Genomic DNA, 21,389 nt, shown 5'->3' with positions numbered 1-21,389 from the left:
ATTCATTATGCTAGTAAAACTCTTGATGCTGCTCAAAGAAATTATGCTACAACTGAAAAAGAATTATTAGCTGTAGTCTTTGCTTGCGATAAATTTAGATCTTATATTGTTGATTCAAAAGTTACTATTCATACTGATCATGCTGCAATTAGATACCTTATGACAAAGAAAGATGCTAAGCCGAGGCTTATTAGATGGGTACTTCTTTTGCAAGAATTTGATTTACATATTGTAGATAGGAAAGGTGCTGATAATCCTGTTGCTGATAACTTGTCTAGATTGGAAAATATTGCTTATGATCCTGTTCCTGTTAATGATAGTTTTCCAAATGAACAATTGGCTGTAATAAAGGTGAGCTCGCGAGACAGTCCTTGGTATGCTGATTATGCTAACTTTATTGTTTCCAAGTACTTGCCTCCAACCTTTTCAGCTCAGCAAAGGAGGAAATTCTTTTATGACTTGAGGCATTATTTCTGGGATGACCCACACTTATATAAAGAAGGAGTGGATGGTATTATGCGAAGATGTGTTCCCGAATATGAACAACAAGAGATATTGAGTAAATGTCATGGTAGTGTTTATGGAGGACATCACGCCGGAGAAAGAACCGCGCAAAAGGTTCTACAATCAGGTTTTTATTGGCCAACTCTCTTCAAGGATGCGAGAAAGTTTATTTTATCTTGTGATGAATGCCAAAGGGTTGGTAATATCTCCAGACGTAATGAAATGCCTATGAATTATACTCTTGTTATTGAACCGTTTGATTGTTGGGGATTTGACTTCATGGGACCTTTTCCGTCTTCAGAAGGTAACACTCACATACTTGTTGCTGTTGATTATGTTACTCAATGGGTGGAGGCTATACCTACAAAAAGTGCTGATGGTGAGACCTCTTTAAGAATGCTTTTAGATATTATTTTTCCTAGATTTGGAGTGCCTAGATATATTATGACTGATGGAGGTTCTCATTTTATTCATGGAGGTTTTAGAAAAACTCTTGCTAAGTATGGTATTAATCATAGAATTGCTTCCGCTTATCATCCTCAAACTAGTGGTCAAGTAGAATTATCAAATAGAGAGATTAAATCTATTTTGGGAAAGACCGTTAATAAAACTAGAAAGAATTGGGCTAGTAAATTGAAGGATGCACTTTGGGCTTATAGAACTGCTTATAAAAATCCCATGGGAATGTCACCTTATAAAATGGTTTATGGGAAAGCTTGTCATTTACCTTTAGAACTAGAGCACAAAGCTTATTGGGCTGTTAGAGAATTAAATAAAGATCCTAAACTTGCCGGTGATAAGAGGTTGTTACAATTAAGTTCTCTAGATGAATGGAGAAGTGAAGCTTATGAAAATGCTAAACTCTTTAAAGAGAAAGTTAAAAAATGGCATGATAGAAGGATTATCAAAAGAGAATTTAATATTGGGGATAAAGTCCTATTGTATCGGTCTCTGCCTCGGATTCTTTGCAGGGAAATTACTCTCGAAATGGGAAGGACCATATGTTGTCGAGGAGGTGTATCGTTCAGGAGCAATCAAAATTAGCTCTCTCCAAGGCAATGCTACGCAAGTGGTGAATGGACAAAGACTCAAGCATTATATCTCAGGTGATTCCTATAATGTTGATGTTGATATTATTCAAGTGGAAACACCGGAGGCTTTCATAAAAGGGCAAATTGACAGTCCGCCAGAACTCGACTTTGAATAGGTAACGATCGGTAATGAAAAGTACGCAATTTACTTTCCGAACAATATTTTCGCTGTTTTTGGAAAATATGAAAAATTACGAGTTCGAAACGGAGTGGAAAGGACGCACGAGGCGCCACCATAGGCCGGCGCGGCCAAGCCTGGGCCCGCGCCGACCTATGGTCTGGCCGCCCCGTCGCCCCTTTCCGACTCTGGTTCGATCTGGTACTTTCCGTTTGTTGTGAAAATTTTTGCTATATAATCCCCCGGACCCCGGGAGGTCCGTATATCGTGTTCTCGACGTGTTTTGTTTCGAGCTGTTTCTGCCAGGATCTGTTTTCGGTCTAGAAGCACCATGGTCTCCAAGAACAAGGGCAAGGAGTTTCCGGATGAAGATGATCGAGATCTTGGGTGGAAAGAGGAAGACAAGGACGTCAAGGAAGAGGATGAAGAAGAGGGGGAGGAAGATTCGCGCGCACACCCGCGTGTTACCATCGCAAGCATCAAGGTGGTGGACAACCCTTTTAGTGCAAACAAGAGCGCAAGAATTCGCACTGGAGGAGGGGTTCCACGTCATTACCTAGCTTCGAAAACATCTCTATCAGGCATTCACCATCCCTTCCACAATCTAATTTTCAATAATCAAATTGAAGGGACTCCAAAGGTAGCATTGCCTAGCCAGTGGGATATAGATCGTTCTAACACTGCAGGAGAAAAGGAGCCTGAGGCTGAAGAGTGGGGAAATAACTCCAAGAGCTGGGACTCGCCGTCGGACAGACTCCTTAACCGCGTCGAGCACAATTCAGAGATGATTCGCAATCTCATATACAGGATTGATGAGCTTCAGGAGCTTATTGAGAAGCTTGTCAGGAATTCATCACCACCATCGCCGAAGGAGTAATTCATCATCGGTATTGGCATCCCCTTGGTTTGTTCCAAGCTTGGGGGAGTGCCGCGGTATCACATTATCACTACCTTTTACTTTTATTGTCAAGTAGTGTCATATCATGAGTAGGGAACTTATCATATAAGATGGGTTGCAGTTTGGAAGTATCTCTCCTTTAGTTGGTTATCTATGTATCCCTTGGTGTGAGTTATCGTTATGGAATATTAATGAGAAGTCTTATCATTTACATATTGCACATCTTATTCTAGTTTGCAATCTCTATTATATGATTTACTTTGTTGTTAGTATTGGTATCACTTTGGGAGCATTGAATAAATCTATTTGGTTTTGGCAAACTTAGCATTGGTCAATAGCAACAACACTTTGAGGTTTAAATAGAAAAGAGAAATACATGTAGATGTTTCATTGTCTTTCTTTCTTGTTAGCTCATAGCTTATTATTCTGAAGATTAAAATTGTTTGCGCTTACAAGGAAGATGCATGATTGTTTCTATCACATGTATATTTGTTTGTTTCCCTCGACTCTTATGCTTGCTAATTAACCTTGCTAGCCAAAGACCTGTACTGAGAGGGAATACTTCTCGTGCATCCAAACCTTAACCCAAACCTATGTCATTTGTGTCCACCATACCTACCTACTACATGGTATTTTCTGCCATTCCAAGTAAATACTTTATGTGCTACCTTTAAACAATTCAAAACTTAGTATCTCTTATTTTTGTCAATGTTTCATAGCTCATGAGGAAGTATGTGGTGTTTTATCTTTCAATCTTGTTGGGCAACTTCCACCAATGGACTAGAGGCTTCATCCGCTTATCCAATAATTTTGCAAAAAGAGCTGGCAATGGGATTCCCAGTCCCAAATTAATTAAACTAAATAGACACTCCTCCATGGTATGTGATTGATGGACGGCACCCGAGGATTCGGTTAGCCATGGCTTGTGTAAGCAAAGGTTGGGGGGAGTGTCATCATCATAATAAAGCTAAAATAAAAAGGCACTCCTTCATGGTATGAGATTGTTGGCAGGCACCCGAGGATTCGGTTAGCCATGGTTTGTGAAAGAAAGGTTGGAAGGAGTGCCACACAAATTGAAAATAATATGGGAGCCGCTCTTTGGAGGTTGTCTGGCAAGGGGGTTAGAGTACCCGCTACCAGTCGTTGACAACAACAAACACCTCTCAAAATGTTACTTTTATTCTCTTTATATGATTGCAAAACTGAAAAAGCTCTAGCACATGATTTAATCCCTGCTTCCCTCTGCGAAGGGCCTGTTTTTTACTTTATGTTGAGTCAGTAAACCTATTTCCTTCCATCTCAAGCAAGCATTTGAGTAGTTGTGATCAAACCATTATATTGTGATTTGCTTCATCATGTCTTTTATTCTTCCTTGTTTAGTACAAGTTTTATCTGAATGAATATAGCTTTGCAAGTTATCAATGATTATGAAAAGACCATTATGATTGAGTATGCAAGTTGTGCCTTATAAACTTTAACATGAGAGCGCTGCTCAATGAAATAAATATAATCTGTTAATTGTTCTCTGACCAAGAACGAAGTTTGCCATCACCAATTATGATTTCTTATGCACCTTTACTTGTGATTACCTTATACTTGTTTCAAGTTGAGTTATAAGAGGTTGTTTACTATAATGTCTTGTGTGAAAGAATATGATGCTTCTTGTCCGTATTTTATTTATCGACTCTTCACTCCATAAACATGTGGTCCTGTCTATCGAGCTCAGTTTCGCTTGGCGACAAGCGAAGTCTAAGCTTGGGGGGAGTTGATACGTCCAATTTGCATCACTATTTTATATCATAATTTGCTGTTATTCATTGATATATTTCATATTGGGACACAATACTTATGTTATTTCATCTATTTTGCAGCTATGCAAGGAGTAGTGATTGCCATGCAACGGATGCACATAGAGCTATATGTGTATGAAAGCTCTCCAATGGAACTAGTGGGGGTGCATCCAACTTGGTTGCTCACGAAGACCTAGAGCACTTTTGAGGAGGCTCATAATTGGAATATACAACCCAAGTTCTATAGTGTAAATTCCCCACATTGTTATGCTAGTAAAACATGAAAACTCTCTCATATGGAGTGTAGGTGCTGAAACATGAGCACAAATGATGACTATGAATAATGCAGGTGCTAAAACATGAGCACAAGTGTGGATAAAAGATAGTAATGTTGCCCCCTTTTTCTTTATTCTCTTTTTTTCTTTTTCTTTTCCTTTTCTATTTTTTTCTTTCTTTTCTTTTTCTCTTTTTGATGGCCTCCATGGCTCTTTTCACTTTTAGGGGCAACATCCTAATATGACAACACACTTTTTGGTACAAATAACTCATAATGAATGAAACATGATGTATGAAACTGTATGCCTCTGCCAGTGTAGCAGGATGTGCAATGATCTAGCGTAACATGGGTAAACCACACATTAGCTGTATAGAATCATGCAAAGCAATGTATAAATGATAAATGACAACATGTAATGTAAAATGGAAGTTGCATGGCAATATATCTCGGAACAGCTATGGAAATGTTGTGGTAGGTAGGTATGGTGGCTGTTTTGAGGAGATGTATGGGCTTATGTGTAGGAGAACAAGAGAAAGTCCTCTCACGGGTTTGGATGTACTGGCGAAGTATGCACAATTCTCAATGTGAGCAAAAGGCAATGCACAGTACCGAAGAGGCTAGCAAATTTGGATGGTGGAAGTGCCAAAAACCGTAGCTTAACATTAGTCAAAAAGAACTCACAAGCTTATTGCAAACAACTAGCAGGTTCATCATTAAGAACATGATTAAAATTTACTCCAAGGAGGGCCGTTCACGGTGGCACAAGTACCCCGCTAGCTCCCTCGACCTTCAGCACAACTTAGTTATTACGATGAATGATACGCGTACAGCACGCGTCCGTTGGGAACCCCAAGAGGAAGGTGTGATGCGTACAGCGGCAAGTTTTCCTCAGTAAGAAACCAAGGTTTATCGAACCAGTAGGAGCCAAGAAGCACGTTAAAGGTTGATGGCGGCGGAGTGTAGTGCGGCGCAACACCAGGGATTCCGGCGCCAACGTGGAACCTGCACAACACAACCAAATTACTTTGCCCCAACGTGTCAGTGAGGTTGTCAATCTCACCGGCTTGCTGTAACAAAGGATTAGATGTATAGTGTGGATGATGATGTTTGCAGAAAATAGTAGAACGAGTATTGCAGTAGAATGTATTCGATGTAAAAGAATGGACCGGGGTCCACAGTTCACTAGTGTTGTCTCTCCCATAAGAAATAGCATGTTGGGTGAACAAATTACAGTTGGGCAATTGACAAATAAAGATGGCATGACAATGCACATACATGTTATGATGAGTAGTGTGAAATTCAATTGGGCATTACGACAAAGTACATAGACCGCTATCCAGCATGCATCTATGCCTAAAAAGTCCACCTTCAGGTTATCATCTGAACCCCTTCCAGTATTAAGTTGCAAACAACAGACAATTGCATTAAGTATGGTGCGTAATGTAATCAACACAAATATCCTTAGACAAAGCATTGATGTTTTATCCCTAGTGGCAACAGCACATCCACAACCTTAGAACTTTCTCATCACTTGTCCCAGATTTAATGGAGGCATGAACCCACTATCGAGCATAAATACTCCCTCTTGGAGTTACAAGTAACAACTTGGCCAGAGCCTCTACTAATAACGGAGAGCATGCAAGATCATAAACAACACATAGATGATAGATTGATAATCAACATAACATAGCATTCTATATTCATCGGATCCCAACAAACGCAACATGTAGCATTACAAATAGATGATCTTGATCATGTTAGGCAGCTCACAAGATCGAACAATGATAGCACAATGAGGAGAAGACAACCATCTAGCTACTGCTATGGACCCATAGTCCAGGGGTGAACTACTCACACATCACTCCGGAGGCGACCATGGCGGTGAAGAGTCCTCCGGGAGATGATTCCCCTCTCCGGCAGGGTGCCGGAGGCGATCTCCTGAATCCCCCGAGATTGGATTGGCGGCGGCGGCGTCTCTGGAAGGTTTTTCGTATCGTGGCTCTCGGTACTGGGATATTCGCGACGAAGGCTTTAAGTAGGCGGAAGGGCGGAGTCGGAGGGCTGACGAGGGGGCCACACGCTAGGGCCGCGCGGGCCCCCCTTGGGCCGCGCCGCCCTAGTGTGGCGGCGCCTCATCGCCCCACTTCGTTTCCCTTTCGGTCTTCTGGAAGCTTCGTGGAAAAATAAGCCCCTGGGCGTTGATTTCGTCCAATTCCGAGAATATTTCCTTACTAGGATTTCTGAAAACAAAAACAGCAGAAAACAACAACTGGCTCTTCGGCATCTTGTTAATAGGTTAGTGCCGGAAAATGCATAAATATGACATAAAGTACGTATAAAACATGTAGATATTGTCATAAAATAAGCATGGAACATAAGAAATTATCGATACGTTGGAGACGTATCAGCATCCCCAAGCTTAGTTCCTACTCGTCCTCGAGTAGGTAAACGATAACAAAGATAATTTCTAAAGTGACATGCTATCATAATCTTGATCAATACTATTGTAAGCACATGTAATGAATGCAGCGATTCGAAGCAATGGTAAAGACAATGGTTCAACAACTGAATCATATAGCAAAGACTTTTCATGAATAGTACTCTCAAGACAAGCGTCAATAAGTCTTGCATAAGAGTTAACTCATAAAGCAGTAAATTCAAAGTAAAGGAATTGAAGCAACACAAAGGAAGATTAAGTTTCAGCGGTTGCTTTCAACTTATAACATGTATATCTCATGGATAGTTTTCAATGCAAAGTAATATAATAAGTGCAATAGGTAAACATGTAAGAATCAATGCACAGTTAACACAAGTGTTTGCTTCTAAGATGGAAGGAAATAGGTAAACTGACTCAACATAAAAGTAGAAGAATGGCCCTTCGCAGAGGGAAGCATGGATTGCTATATTTGTGCTAGAGCTTTTATTTTGAAAACAAGAAACAATTTTGTCAACGGTAGTAATAAAGCATATGTATTATGTATAAGATATCCTACAAGTTGCAAGCCTCATGCATAGTATACCAATAGTGCCCGCACCTTGTCCTAATTAGCTTGGATTTACATGGATTATCATCGCAATACATGTGTTTTAACCAAGTATCACAAAGGGGTACCTCTATGCCGCATGTACAAAGGTTTAAGGAGAAAGCTCGCATTGGATTTCTCGCTTTTGATTATTCTCAACTTAGACATCCATACCGGGACAACATAGACAATAGATAATGGACTCCTCTTTAATGCATAAGCATTCAACAACAGATAATATTCTCATAAGAGAGTGAGGATTGTTGTCCAAAACTGAAACTTCCACCATGGATCATGGCTTTAGTTAGCGGCCCAATGTTCTTCTCTAACAATATGCATACTCAAACCATTCAACTCATGATAAATCACCCTTACTTCAGACAAGATGAACATGCATAGCAACTCACATGATATTCAAAAAAGATAGTTGATGGCGTCCCCAGGAACATGGTTATCGCTCAACAAGCAACTTAATAAGAAATAAGATACATAAGTACATATTCAATACCACAATAGTTTTTAGGCTATTTTTCCCATGAGCTATATATTGCAAAGACAAAGAATGGAATTTTAAAGGTAGCACTCAAGCAATTTACTTAGAATGGCAGAGAAATACCATGTAGTAGGTAGGTATGGTGGATACAAATGGCATATTATTTGGCTCAAGGATTTTGGATGCACGAGAAGTAATCCCTCTCAATACAAGGCTTAGGCTAGCAAGGTTGTTTGAAGCAAACACAAGTATGAACCGGTACAGCAAAACTCACATAAAAACATATTGCAAGCATTATAAGACTCTACATTGTCCTCCTTGTTGTTCAAACCCTTACTAGAAAATATCTAGACCTTAGAGAGACCAATCATGCAAACCAAATTTTAGCAAGCTCTATGTATTTCTTCACTAATAGGTGCAAAGTATATGATGTAAGAGCTTAAACATGATCCATATGAGCACAACAATTGCCACGTATCAAATTATTCAAGACATTATACCAATTACCACATGTAGCATTTTCTGTTTCCAACCATATAACAATTAACGAAGCAGTTTCAACCTTCGCCATGAACATTAAGAATAAAGCTAAGAACATATGTGTTCATATGCAACAGCGGAGCGTGTCTCTCTCCCACACAAGAAATGCTAGGATCCAATTTTATTCAAACAAAACAAAAACATACAGACGCTCCAAGTAAAGCACATAAGATGTGACGGAATAAAAATATAGTTTCACTAGAGGAACCTGATAATGTTGTCGATGAAGAAGGGGATGCCTTGGGCATCCACAAGCTTAGATGCTTGAGTCTTCTTGAAATATGCAGGGATGAACCACCGGGGCATCCCCAAACTTAGAGCTTTCACTCTCCTTGATCATATTGTATCATCCTCCTCTCTTGGTCCTTGAAAACTTCCTCCACACCAAACTCAAAACAAACTCCTTAGAGGGTTAGTGCATAATCAAAATTCACATGTTCAGAGGTGACATAATCATTCTTAACACTTCTGGACATTGCACAAAGCTACTGAAAGTTAATGGAATAAAGAAATCCATCAAACATAGCAAAACAGGCAATGCGAAATAAAAGGCAGAATCTGTCAAAACAGAATAGTCCGTAAAGATGAATTTTTTAGGTGCAACAGACTTGCTCAAATGAAAATGCTCAAATTGAATGAAAGTTGCGTACATATCTGAGGATTACTCACGTAAATTGGAAGATTTTTCTAAGTTACCTACAGAGAACACTTCTCAAATATGTGACAGCAAGAAATCTGTTTCTGCGCAGTAATCCAAATCTAGTATGAACCTTACTATCAAAGACTTTACTTGGCACAACAATGCAATAAAATAAAGATAAGGACAGGTTGCTACAGTAGTAACAACTTCCAAGACTCAAATATAAAACAAAAGTGCAGAAGTAAAATCATGGGTTGTCTCCCATAAGCGCTTTTCTTTAACGCCTTTCAGCTAGGCGCAGAAAGTGTGTATCAAGTGTTATCAAGAGATGATGCATCAACAGCGGGGTTTGGAGTTTTCTCCACTATGAATTGTATCTTATCTATGTAAGTTTCAGAGGCTCCTTTTTCATTACTCTTAGGCTTGCTATTCTCATCAAACAAATTTTCAGGAACAATCCAATCATAGTTATTTTCTAGAGCTTCATGCATTCCTAGGAGCTTACTAGGTATCGGTGCTTTAATCTCTCCACCATCATTAACATTATTAGTGTACCTTATTCTATCCATGTCCATCTTTTCAAGTGTTCTTTTAAAATCGGTGAACAAACCAAGCCTCTTATGCTTAATAAAAACTTTTCTACCTTCTTTAGCTATATCTTTAAATTCTCTATCAAGGACTTTTAAAACAAAATCTCTCTTTTCTCCCCTCTCCATATCAGAAAGTGTAAGAAACATGTGTTGTATCATGGGATTGAGACTAATAAATCTAGTCTCCAACATGTGTACTAAACAGGAAAAGGCACTTTCATAAGTAGGAGCAGCTTTTAATAATGGTATATCTTCAAAATCTTCATCCATGCTAACATGGGTGAAAAATGCTTCTATATTATCTCTTCCAATGATAGACCCTTCTCCTACATGTATATCTTTTAGAGTAAACTTAGGAGGAAACATGATGAAATAAGTAAAGTAGATGCAAGTAACTAATTTTTTGTATTTTTAATATGGAGAACGCAAACAAGATAATAGATAAAGTAAAACAAGTAACTAATTTTTTTTTTGTGTTTTGATATAATGCAGCAAACAAAGAAGTAAACAAAATAAAGCAAGACAAAAACAAAGTAAAGAGATTGGAAGTGGAGACTCCCCTTGCAGCGTGTCTTGATCTCCCAGGCAACGGCGCCAGAAAAATGTGCTTGATACGCGTATAGCACGCGTCCATTGGGAACCCCAAGAGGAAGGTGTGATGTGTACAGCGGCAAGTTTCCCTCGGTAAGACCAAGGTTTATCGAACCAGTAGGAGCCAAGAAGCACGTTGAAGGTTGATGGCGGCGGAGTGTAGTGCGGCGCAACACCAGGGATTCCGGCGCCAACGTGGAACCTGCACAACACAACCAAATTACTTTGCCCCAACGTGACAGTGAGGTTGTCAATCTCACCGGCTTGCTGTAACAAAGGATTAGATGTATAGTGTGGATGATGATGTTTGCAGAAAACAGTAGAACGAGTATTGCAGTAGATTGTATTCGATGTAAAAGAATGGACCAGGTCCACAGTTCACTAGTGGTATCTCACCCATAAGAAATAGCATGTTGGGTGAACAAATTACAGTTGGGCAATTGACAAATAAAGATGGCATGACAATGCACATACATGTTATGATGAGTAGTGTGAAATTCAATTGGGCATTACGACAAAGTACATAGACCGCTATCCAGCATGCATCTATGCCTAAAAAGTCCACCTTCAGGTTATCATCCGAACCCCTTCCAGTATTAAGTTGCAAACAACAGACAATTGCATTAAGTATGGTGCGTAATGTAATCAACACAAATATCCTTAGACAAAGCATTGATGTTTTATCCCTAGTGGCAACAGCACATCCACAACCTTATAACTTTCTGTCACTGTCCCAGATTTAATGGAGGCATGAACCCACTATCGAGCATAAATACTCCCTCTTGGAGTTACAAGTAACGGCTTGCCCAGAGCCTCTACTAATAACGGAGAGCATGCAAGATCATAAACAACACATAGATGATAGATTGATAATCAACATAACATAGCATTCTATATTCATCGGATCCCAACAAACGCAACATGTAGCATTACAAATAGATGATCTTGATCATGTTAGGCAGCTCACAAGATCGAACAATGATAGCACAATGAGGAGAAGAGAACCATCTAGCTACTGCTATGAACCCATAGTCCAGGGGTGAACTACTCACACATCACTCCGGAGGCGACCATGGCGGTGAAGAGTCCTCCGGGAGATGATTCCCCTCTCCGGCAGGGTGCCGGAGACGATCTCCTGAATCCCCCGAGATGGGATTGGCGGCGGCGGTGTCTCTGGAAAGTTTTCCGTATCATGGCTCTCGGTACTAGGATATTCGCGACGAAGGCTTTAAGTAGGCGGAAGGGCGGAGTCGGAGGGCTGACGAGGGGGCCACACGCTAGGGCCGCGCCGCCCTAGTGTGGCGGCGCCTCGTCGCTCCACTTCGTTTCCCTTTCGGTCTTCTGGAAGCTTCGTGGAAAAATAAGCCCCTGGGCGTTGATTTCGTCCAATTCCGAGAATATTTCCTTACTAGGATTTCTGAAACCAAAAACAGCAGAAAACAGCAACTGGCTCTTCGGCATCTTGTTAATAGGTTAGTGCCGGAAAATGCATAAATATGACATAAAGTATGTATAAAACATGTAGGTATTGTCATAAAACAAGCATGGAACATAAGAAATTATTGATACGTTGGAGACGTATCAATGAACTCTCAGACATGGAAAGCTATCAAGTCCAACTACACCTTCAACTATTTAAATAGAGTTTGTAGTACGGCACAAGCTTAAAGACAACAATCCACTACTAATTTTAACTTATTCATCCAGCAAGCTTTACCATCTAAATACCTCAAAACGTTTGCAAAGAATCAAGTTATCAAAGCTCAATGATCTACAAGATTATGCAAGTGTTTCATTATACCACTACCACATGCAACATTTCCTGAACCGACCAAATAACAATGAACGAAGCAGTTTCAACCTTCGCCATGAACATTAAAAGCTAAGAACACATGTGTTCATATGAACCAGCGGAGCGTGTCTCTCTCCCACACAAGCATTTATTCAGAGAATGAAAATAACAAAAATGAAAATAAAAGCACACAAACGCTCCAAGTAAAGTGCATAAGATGTGAAGGAATAAAAATATAGTTTCAATAGAAGAAACCTGATAAATTGTTGATGAAGAAGGGGATGCCTTGGGCATCCCCAAGCTTAGACGCTTGAGTCTTCTTGAAATATGCAGGGATGAACCACGGGGGCATCCCCAAGCTTAGACTTTTCACTCTTCTTGATCATATATCATCCTCCTCTCTTGACCCTTGAAAACTTCCTCCACACCAAACTCAAAACAAACTCATTAGAGGGTTAGTGCATAATCAAAAATTCACATGTTCAGAGGTGACACAATCATTCTTAACACTTCTGGACATTGCCCAAGGCTACTGAAAGTTAATGGAACAAAGAAATCCATCCAACACAGCAAAAGAGGCAATGCGAAATAAAAGGCAGAATCTGTCAAAACAGAACAGTCCGTAAAGACGAATTTTTCTGGGGCACTAAACTTGCTCAGATGAGAAAACTCAAAACTAATGAAAGTTGTGTACATATCTGAGGATCACTCATGTAAATTGGCAGATTTTTCTGAGTTACCTACAGAGAACCCTGCTCAAATTCGTGACAGCAAGAAATCTGTTTCTGCGCAGAAATCCAAATCTAGTATCAACCTTCTATTAGAGACTTCACTTGGCACAACAATGCAATAAAATAAAGATAAGGAGAGGTTGCTACAGTAGTAACAACTTCCAAGACTCAAATATAAAACAAAATTGCTGTAGTAAAATAAAAACATGGGTTATCTCCCAAGAAGTGCTTTCTTTATAGCCATTAAGATGGGCTCAATAAATTTAATGATGCACTCGCAAGAAATAAGAGTTGAAGCAAAAGAGAGCATCAAGAAGCAAATTCAAAACACATTTAAGTCTAACCCACTTCCTATGCATAGGAATCTTGTACACAAATAAATTCATGAAGCATAATGCAACAAGCATAGAAAGATAAAACAAGTGTAACTTCAAAAATTTCAGCATATAGAGAGGTGTTTTAGTAACATGAAAATTTCTACAACCATATTTTCCTCTCTCATAAATATTTTCAGTAGCATCAAGAACAAACTCAACAATATAACTATCACATGAAGCATTCTTATCATGAGTCTCATGCATAAAATTATTACTCTCCACATAAGCATAATCAATTTTATTAGTAATAGTGAGAGCAAATTCAACAAAGTAGCTATCATTATTATTCTCATCAAGTGTAGGAGGCATAGTATAATCATAATAAAATTTACTCTCCATAGTAGGCGGCACCAAAAGACCACTATCATTATAATCATCATAAATAGGAGGCAAAGTATCATCAAAAAAAAATCTCCTCAATGCTTGGGGGACTAAAAATATCATGCTCATCAAAACCAGCTTCGCCAAGCTTAGAATTTTCCATATCATTAGCAACAATGGTGTTCAAAGCGTTCATACTAATATCATTGCTACTAGCATGCAAATAAGGTTCCATAGGTTTTTTAATTTTCGCATCAAACAATCCATGTCTTAACTCAGGAAATAGCTTAAAAAGCTCACTGTTACTTTCCATTATGCCTAACTAGTGAAAAACAAGAAACAAAAAGATGCAATTGCAGGATCTAAAGGAAATAGCTTCGAGCACTTACAACAGCGCCAGAAAATAACTTAGTTACCTGGGACCGGAGTGTGAGTGCCTTTTACCTTTCCTCCCCGGCAACGGCGCCAGAAAATAGCTTGCTGTCTATTGTTGGCTTCTTTTCTTGTAGACAGTGTTGGGCCTCCAAGAGCAGAGGTTTGTAGAACAGCAGCAAGTTTTCCCTTAAGTGGATCACCCAAGGTTTTATCGAACTCAGGGAGGAAGAGGTCAAAGATATCCCTCTCAAGCAACCCTGCAATCACGATACAAGAAGTCTCTTGTGTCCCCAACACACCTAATACACTTGTCAGATGTATAGGTGCACTAGTTCGGCGAAGAGATAGTGAAATACAAGTAGTATGAATGTATATGAGTAGTAATAGCAATCTGAATAAAATATGGCAGTGAGTAAACATGCAGTAGAACTTGTTGGAAACGGTGTTTCGATGTGTGGAAACAAGGCCTAGGGATCATACTTTCACTAGTGGACACTCTCAACATTGCAATCATAAAGGAATATAAATAAGCACTTCACTATGCTATTCTGAATTACTCTTTGGCAAGATAACGAACACTAATTCATCATGTAGGTAAACCTTAAAGATGTATTCCCAAGTACTAATAAACACCCCACGCTGTCACTGTGAGAATTCATAGGAGGTACTAACACACCACAATTTCATAGAGACATCCAACTCAAATCATAACTCAGTGAACAAGTATTCTGTGAAATATAGCCTAAGAGACCCACACGGTGCACACACTGTCACCTTTACACACGTGGGACAAGGAGTCTCCGGAGATCACATAAGTAAAATCCACTTGAATAGCATAACGACATCTAGATTACAAAGCTCATCATATGGATCTCAATCATGTAAAGAAGCTCATGAGATCATTGTATTGAAGTACATGGGAGAGAGAGAGATTAACCACATAGCTACCGGTATAGCCCTTAGCCTCGAGGGAGAACTACTCCCCCCTCATGGGAGACAGCAGCGGTGATGAAGATGGCGGTGGTGTCGATGGAGATGCCTTCCGGGGGCACTTCCCCGTCCCGGCGGCGTGCCGGAACAGAGACTCCTGTCCCCCAGATCTTGGCTTCGCGATGGCGGCGGCTCTGGAAGGTTTCTCGTACCGTGGCTTATTCCTCCGAAGTTTTTAGGTCAGGAGGCTTCTTATAGGCGAAGAGTCAGAGTCGGAGGGTCCACGGGGCCTCCTCACACTAGGGGGCGCCCCCCTGGGCCGCGCCGCCACCATGTGTGGGGCCCACTTGGCTCTCCTCTGGCCCCTCTTCGGTGCTCTGGAAGCTTCCTTGAAATATAAGATACTGGGCGTTGATTTCGTCCAATTCCGAGAATATTTCCTTACTAGGATTTCTGAAACCAAAAACAGCAGAAAACAGGAACTGGCACTTCGGCATCTCGTCAATAGGTTAGTTCCGGAAAATGCATCAAAACGATATAAAGTGTGTATAAAACATGTAGGTATTGTCATAAAACAAGCATGGAACATAAGAAATTATAGATACGTTTGAGACGTATCAACCGCGACGACGATGCCTTCAAGAAGGTAGCGGCGCGACTCATCGCCATCGTCCGCCAACCGAGGTCGGAGCACGGTTTTTACCGGCAGCCGCGCATCCCCAACTCGCCGAGTGTAGTGCCAAGACGGGCAAAGATGACGCCTTCGACAAGGTAACGACGTCGACCGATGCCGCCATCATCCGCCAAGACCAAGGTCGAGGTTCAATTTTCACCGGCCGCCATGACACCCCGGACTAGATCACCATTGCTGAAAACCTGTGTGAGATCCCATGATCCCCCACATAGGACTACCAGCCTGGTCGACCACCTCCGACGAAGAAGATGACCACCACCACCATGCCCGGGGCTGCTGCCCAAGGTTTCCTCATGACGTGAGGGATGCCCACGAACGCCTCACCGCCGAGGAAGCCGAGCCACGACAGGCAGATCGACGCCCGCCCTGGCCCAACGGACCTAGATTGGACATGATCCTCACCGCCGCCACCTGCAGATCGACGCCATAGTCATCGCCTCCCTGCGCCGCCGCATCAAGGAGAGGCCTGGCGGACGCCGCCGCCGTGCCCTCCGATCGTGGAGGCGAGAGGATAGGCCGCCGCCACACCGCAGGGCTTTGCTCGGCAGCGCTTCCGGCGACGGCGGTGGGGGAGGAGGGCGCCCTAGGGAGGGAGATGGCGCCGGGGGTGGCTGGGCCCCGGCGCGGCGCCGCCGGCGCGGGGGGAGAGTCTAATGATGATTTGGGGAGAGAATAAGGAGATGTGGTTGGTAGTCTCCAAATTATCACAAAAGGAACATATATAAAGGGATTCTAGACCATTTTATTTTTCTCATATTGTCTCTGGTCAACACAACATCCTGAGGAAGTTGGCATACAAAAATATTTAACTTCAAAGGTATTTTAGATTTCCATATCCATTCGTGTTATGATCACCAGCAAGACCTTTATCCCGAGTTGATAAACAGATAAAGTAGTGAAACATTTACTTTTGATTAGGGCATCTCCAACGGGGCGACGCAAACGAATTGCGTACGACGTGAGCCCGTGATCGAAAATGCATCTGGGTCCTCCTCCAACGGGACGACGCAAAGTGACTGGGCCGTCCACGGCGACGCAAACCTGGCCCAAATATGTGTCAGGTTTGCGTCTCTGCGGACGCTTCGCGGTCGCGCCGAACGTCCTCCTTTTCCTACCCGGTCCCGCAAGTCAGGGACAGCAAAATCGACCGCTTCGATTTGCTTCTTTTTCCCCTTATTTGCTGCCCTAGTGCAACACCACCACCCCAACCCCACCCGCCGCAGCGCCGCAGTACTCGCCGTCCGGCTCGGTTGTCGCCGCGCGGGAGAGCAGGATCGTACTCGGGATTGGCTCCGGCGCGTACCTGCAGGCTATTTTGGGGCCAAACGTTGTAGGTTGGCCGCCCTGCCGCGCCACCCACGGCATGTTCGGTCATTTGCGTCGGTAGGTTTCTTCTCAAGTTTTCGGCGCTATTGTGCGCGGCCATTGATCCACAGTTCGTACCCACGCAGATGGACATGTGCAGGTGCTGCAGAAGTTCCGCGCGGAGGTCGTTGACTCCTCTTCCGACGACGAGTCCGATCAGTCGACGCATACATTGGCAACTACTGCGGCCTCCATGATCCACGAGTTCACTTCAAATGAGCGGCCGGTGCACCAGGGCTCTGTCAAGGGCCGCTCAAAAAACCTACCGCGCAACGGAGTGGAAGGGAAACTCCGGCTCCACAAGGACTACTTCCACCTCACCGATCTGGTGTACAAGGAAAAAATGTTCCGGCGCCGGTACAGGATGTCAAGGGAGCTGTTTATGGTCATTCTTCGGGGCGCCAGACACTACGACCCCTACTTCCAATGCAGGCCCGATGCAACAGGTGTGTTAGGCTTCACCTCGTACCAAAAATGCTCCGCGGCTATTCGCATGCTATTATATGGAATGGCTGCTGATATATTCGATGAGTATCTTCAAATGGGTGAGAGCACTGATACGTCCAAAACGTATCTACTTTCCCGAACACTTTTGCTATTGTTTTGCCTCTAATTTGTGTATTTTGGATACAACTAACACGGACTAACGCTGTTTTCAGCAGAATTGCTCTGGTGTCTCGTTTTTGTGCAGAAATTCAACTTTCGGGAAAATCCTCGGAATTTATACCAAAGGGCCTATTTTACCAGAAGAATCACGGAGCCAGAAGGGCAGGCCTGGGGGAGGCCCAGGGCCCCCAGACGCTAGGCCGGCGCGGCCTGGAGGGGGGCGCGCCGCCCTAGCGTGTGGCCCCCTCGGCTGCCCTCTGACGCCCTCCTCTGGACTACTTAAAGGTTTCGATCTAAAAACGCGAGACGAGAAGTCGAAGTCGCCAGAAACCCTCCAGAACACCGCCACATCGCGAAACTCCGTCTCGGGACCAGAAACTCCGTTCTGGCACTCCGCCGGGACGGGGAATTGGAGGAGATCATCGCCATCATCACCACTGACGCCTCTCCATCGACCAGCAATGTTTCCCCCATCCATGTGTGAGTAATTCCCCCGCTGTAGGCTGAAAGGGATGGTAGGGATTGGATGAGATTGGTCATGTAACAGCATAAGATTGTTAGGGCATAGTGTCTAGTGTCCGTAATTGGTACTTTGATGATATTGTTGCAACTTGTTATGCTTAATGCTTGTCACTAGGGCCCGAGTGCCATGATCTCAGATCTGAACATGTTATTGTTTCATGATGATATGCATTGTTTTATGATCTTACCTGCAAGTTGTATACACATGTTGCTGTCCGGAACCCGAGGCCCCAAAGTGACAGAAATTGGGACAACCGGAGGGGAAGGCGGTGATGTGAGGATCACATGTGTTCACAGAATGTTAATGCTTTGCTCCGGTACTTTATTAAAAGGAGTACCTTAATATCCAGTAGATTCCCTAGAGGCCCGGCTGCCACCGGCTGGTAGGACAAAAGATGTTGTGCAAGTTTCTCATTGCGAGCACGTACGACTATATAAGGAACACATGCCTATGGATTGCTTAATACTTGGACACCGTTTTATTATTATCTGCAAATGCCCTGCTTTGATTGTTACATGAGTTTCTCTCATCCATGCAATGCCCGTCATCCATCCCTGTGCCTACAGTATTTTAATCCTGCTGTTTACTGTAATCACTACTGCTGTCTTTGTTACTCTGCTGCTGTTATTTCACTACTGCTACTGCTATAAAACTATTACTACTAATAAACTCCTGCGAGCAAGTCTGTTTCCAGGTGCAGCTGAATTGACAACTCCGCTGTTAAGGCTTTCAAGTATTCTTTGTCGCCCCTTGTGTCGAATCAATAAATTGGGTTTTACTTCCCGCGAAGACTGTTGCGATCCCCTATACTTGTGGGTCATCAAGCACCTACCTTGAGGCCATGTACAGGTTTTGCCGAGCCGTGATTGCCGTGTTCGGACAACATTACTGTAGGGAGCCAACTGTTGAGGATACAAGGCGGTTGTTATCTATCAACGAGTCTAGAGGGTTCCCGGGAATGATTGGCAGCATAGATTGCATGCACTGAGAGTGGAAGAACTGTCCATTTGGATGGCAGGGTCAGTACGGGCATGCGGAGGGATGGACTTTCATTCTTTAAGCTATCATATCTCAAGATTTATGGATTTGGCATTCATTCTTTGGCATGGCCGGTTCCAACAATGACATCAATGTGTTGCACCGATCACCGGCTTTCAACAGGTTCATGCAAGGCAAAGCTCCCAGGGTGAGCTATGAGGTCAATGAAAATGAATATGACAAGCCATATTATCTTGTTGATGGCATCTACCCTGACTGGGCCACACTGGTGAAGATTGTCCGTAATCCAAACTCCGAGAAGACGAGGAGGTTTGCCAAGATGCAAGTGGCTTGCAGGAAAGATGTGGAGCGCGGATTTGGTGCGCTCCAAGCTCGGTGGGCAATTGTCCGTCACTCGGCAAGAACATGGTCGTTGAAGACCATGCATGAGGTGATGACATGTTGTGTGATCATGCACAGCATGATCGTTGAGAACGAGCGTCCTAATGGCCGCAATGAGAACCACTGGGAATTCCAAGGTGAGCTGGTTGCGCCACTCCCTGGGCTTTATCTAGGGAGAACTATCTGCATATAAATGTAGAAGTCACTGACGAAAACGTGTGCAAACGGCTGCAGACGGATCTGATTGAGCATCAGTGGGTATTGGCTGGCCATGAAGACCATGCCTAGAGGAATACCATCTTATTTTCATGTAGACTTTTTAAAATTTGGATGTAAGGACTATAAATTTGTTGAAACTCTTTATTTTTTTGTATTCAAACTTCATATTTCATGCCGACGCGGAAATGTGTCGGGTCGCTGGAGGCACCCCAGGCGCAAACGGACGCGCGGATAAAAACGGTCTTTCTCGCGTCTGCCGCTCGATGCAAACGGATGCTCGCGGACACCAATTTGCGTCGCGCCGCTGGAGATGCCCTTAGTGACCATTTTACCGCATTAAGTTCAACACTAATGGGAGCATAGCAATTCTGGACCTGTTTGGAGGGGATGCTGCCAACCAATCCAATATTGCTACATTTACGGGCAAATCTTACGGGAAAGAGTAAAGTCTAAAATAAACCTTGAAATTATAGATGATGTTGTGATTGAACCCTGAATTCTCAATCCCAGGAAGTGGCACCCCGAACTTACACTTCCGGGCCTGTTCTAGCGTGACACTTAAATTTGGACAGGTTTGATGATGTGGCTATGGTCAGCGTTGGAAACATTGACTGATAACTTTAGTACAATACTGTAACATTTTTTGTTTCACCTTTGCGTACATGCCCATGCCGCCCATGCCTGGTAGCCATGCACCGTGCTGGAGTGCATCGTCTGTCCGTAGGCTGAGTCCGTAACAAGTTTGCCTGTAAGCCCAGCATTATTGCAGAGAGAGGGGTCGGACCATCGGAGGAAAGATTGGAAAAAAACCGTAAGGTGTGGGCCATGAATGTGTGTGTGAGGATGAGAAAACCATGGCTACATCAGCAATCCCTTGTTTGGGAACGAGCTAAATGTCTTTGTAGACCGGGATTGGTGAGTTTGGGGTGCTGATTTGCGGGATTAAGAGTTGAGGGTTTAATTTAGGCACCCTCTATAAATCTAAGGTTTAAAACAGACTTTACTCTACGGGAAAAGTGCTTACGGGATGACGTGCCGATCACAGAACCGATGCGGACAATTTGCGTGGAACTGCCGCATTCCTTTCCTCCAATCACATGAGTCCGTAACAAAATCCCGTCTAACAGTTTTCCCATAAACCTAGCATTATTGCAACCAATCAATAGGAGGCGTCCTACTAGGAGACCACTTTAACGACCACATCAGCTCTACAAATTGTTGCAAAATCTCATACGGTTGTTCACGCATCAGCCTATTCTCACAAGCAAGCGCCGATTATGAAGGTGCTATGCGAACTGTGAAGAATGCCCTTTCTGTTCATAGTGCATGGCTTGTTTCCACACCGCCAAGCAACCAAAGAAGAGTTAAATACACTAGCAGTTCTTATACTTACGCATGTGGCTCGATTTTATCCTTGTATTTGTAATTTGCAGAATTGTAGGCACGTATTTGTTAAGTGGGTTCGATTTAGATCTAAACTAGATTTGCCGTTGAAATTGCGTCGATGCGGATGACACGTGG

This window comes from Lolium perenne, chromosome 5, assembly GCF_019359855.2.
Source record: "Lolium perenne isolate Kyuss_39 chromosome 5, Kyuss_2.0, whole genome shotgun sequence".
Classification (NCBI taxonomy): Eukaryota; Viridiplantae; Streptophyta; class Magnoliopsida; order Poales; family Poaceae; genus Lolium; species Lolium perenne.
Note: the sequence above shows the minus strand (reverse complement) of the source record.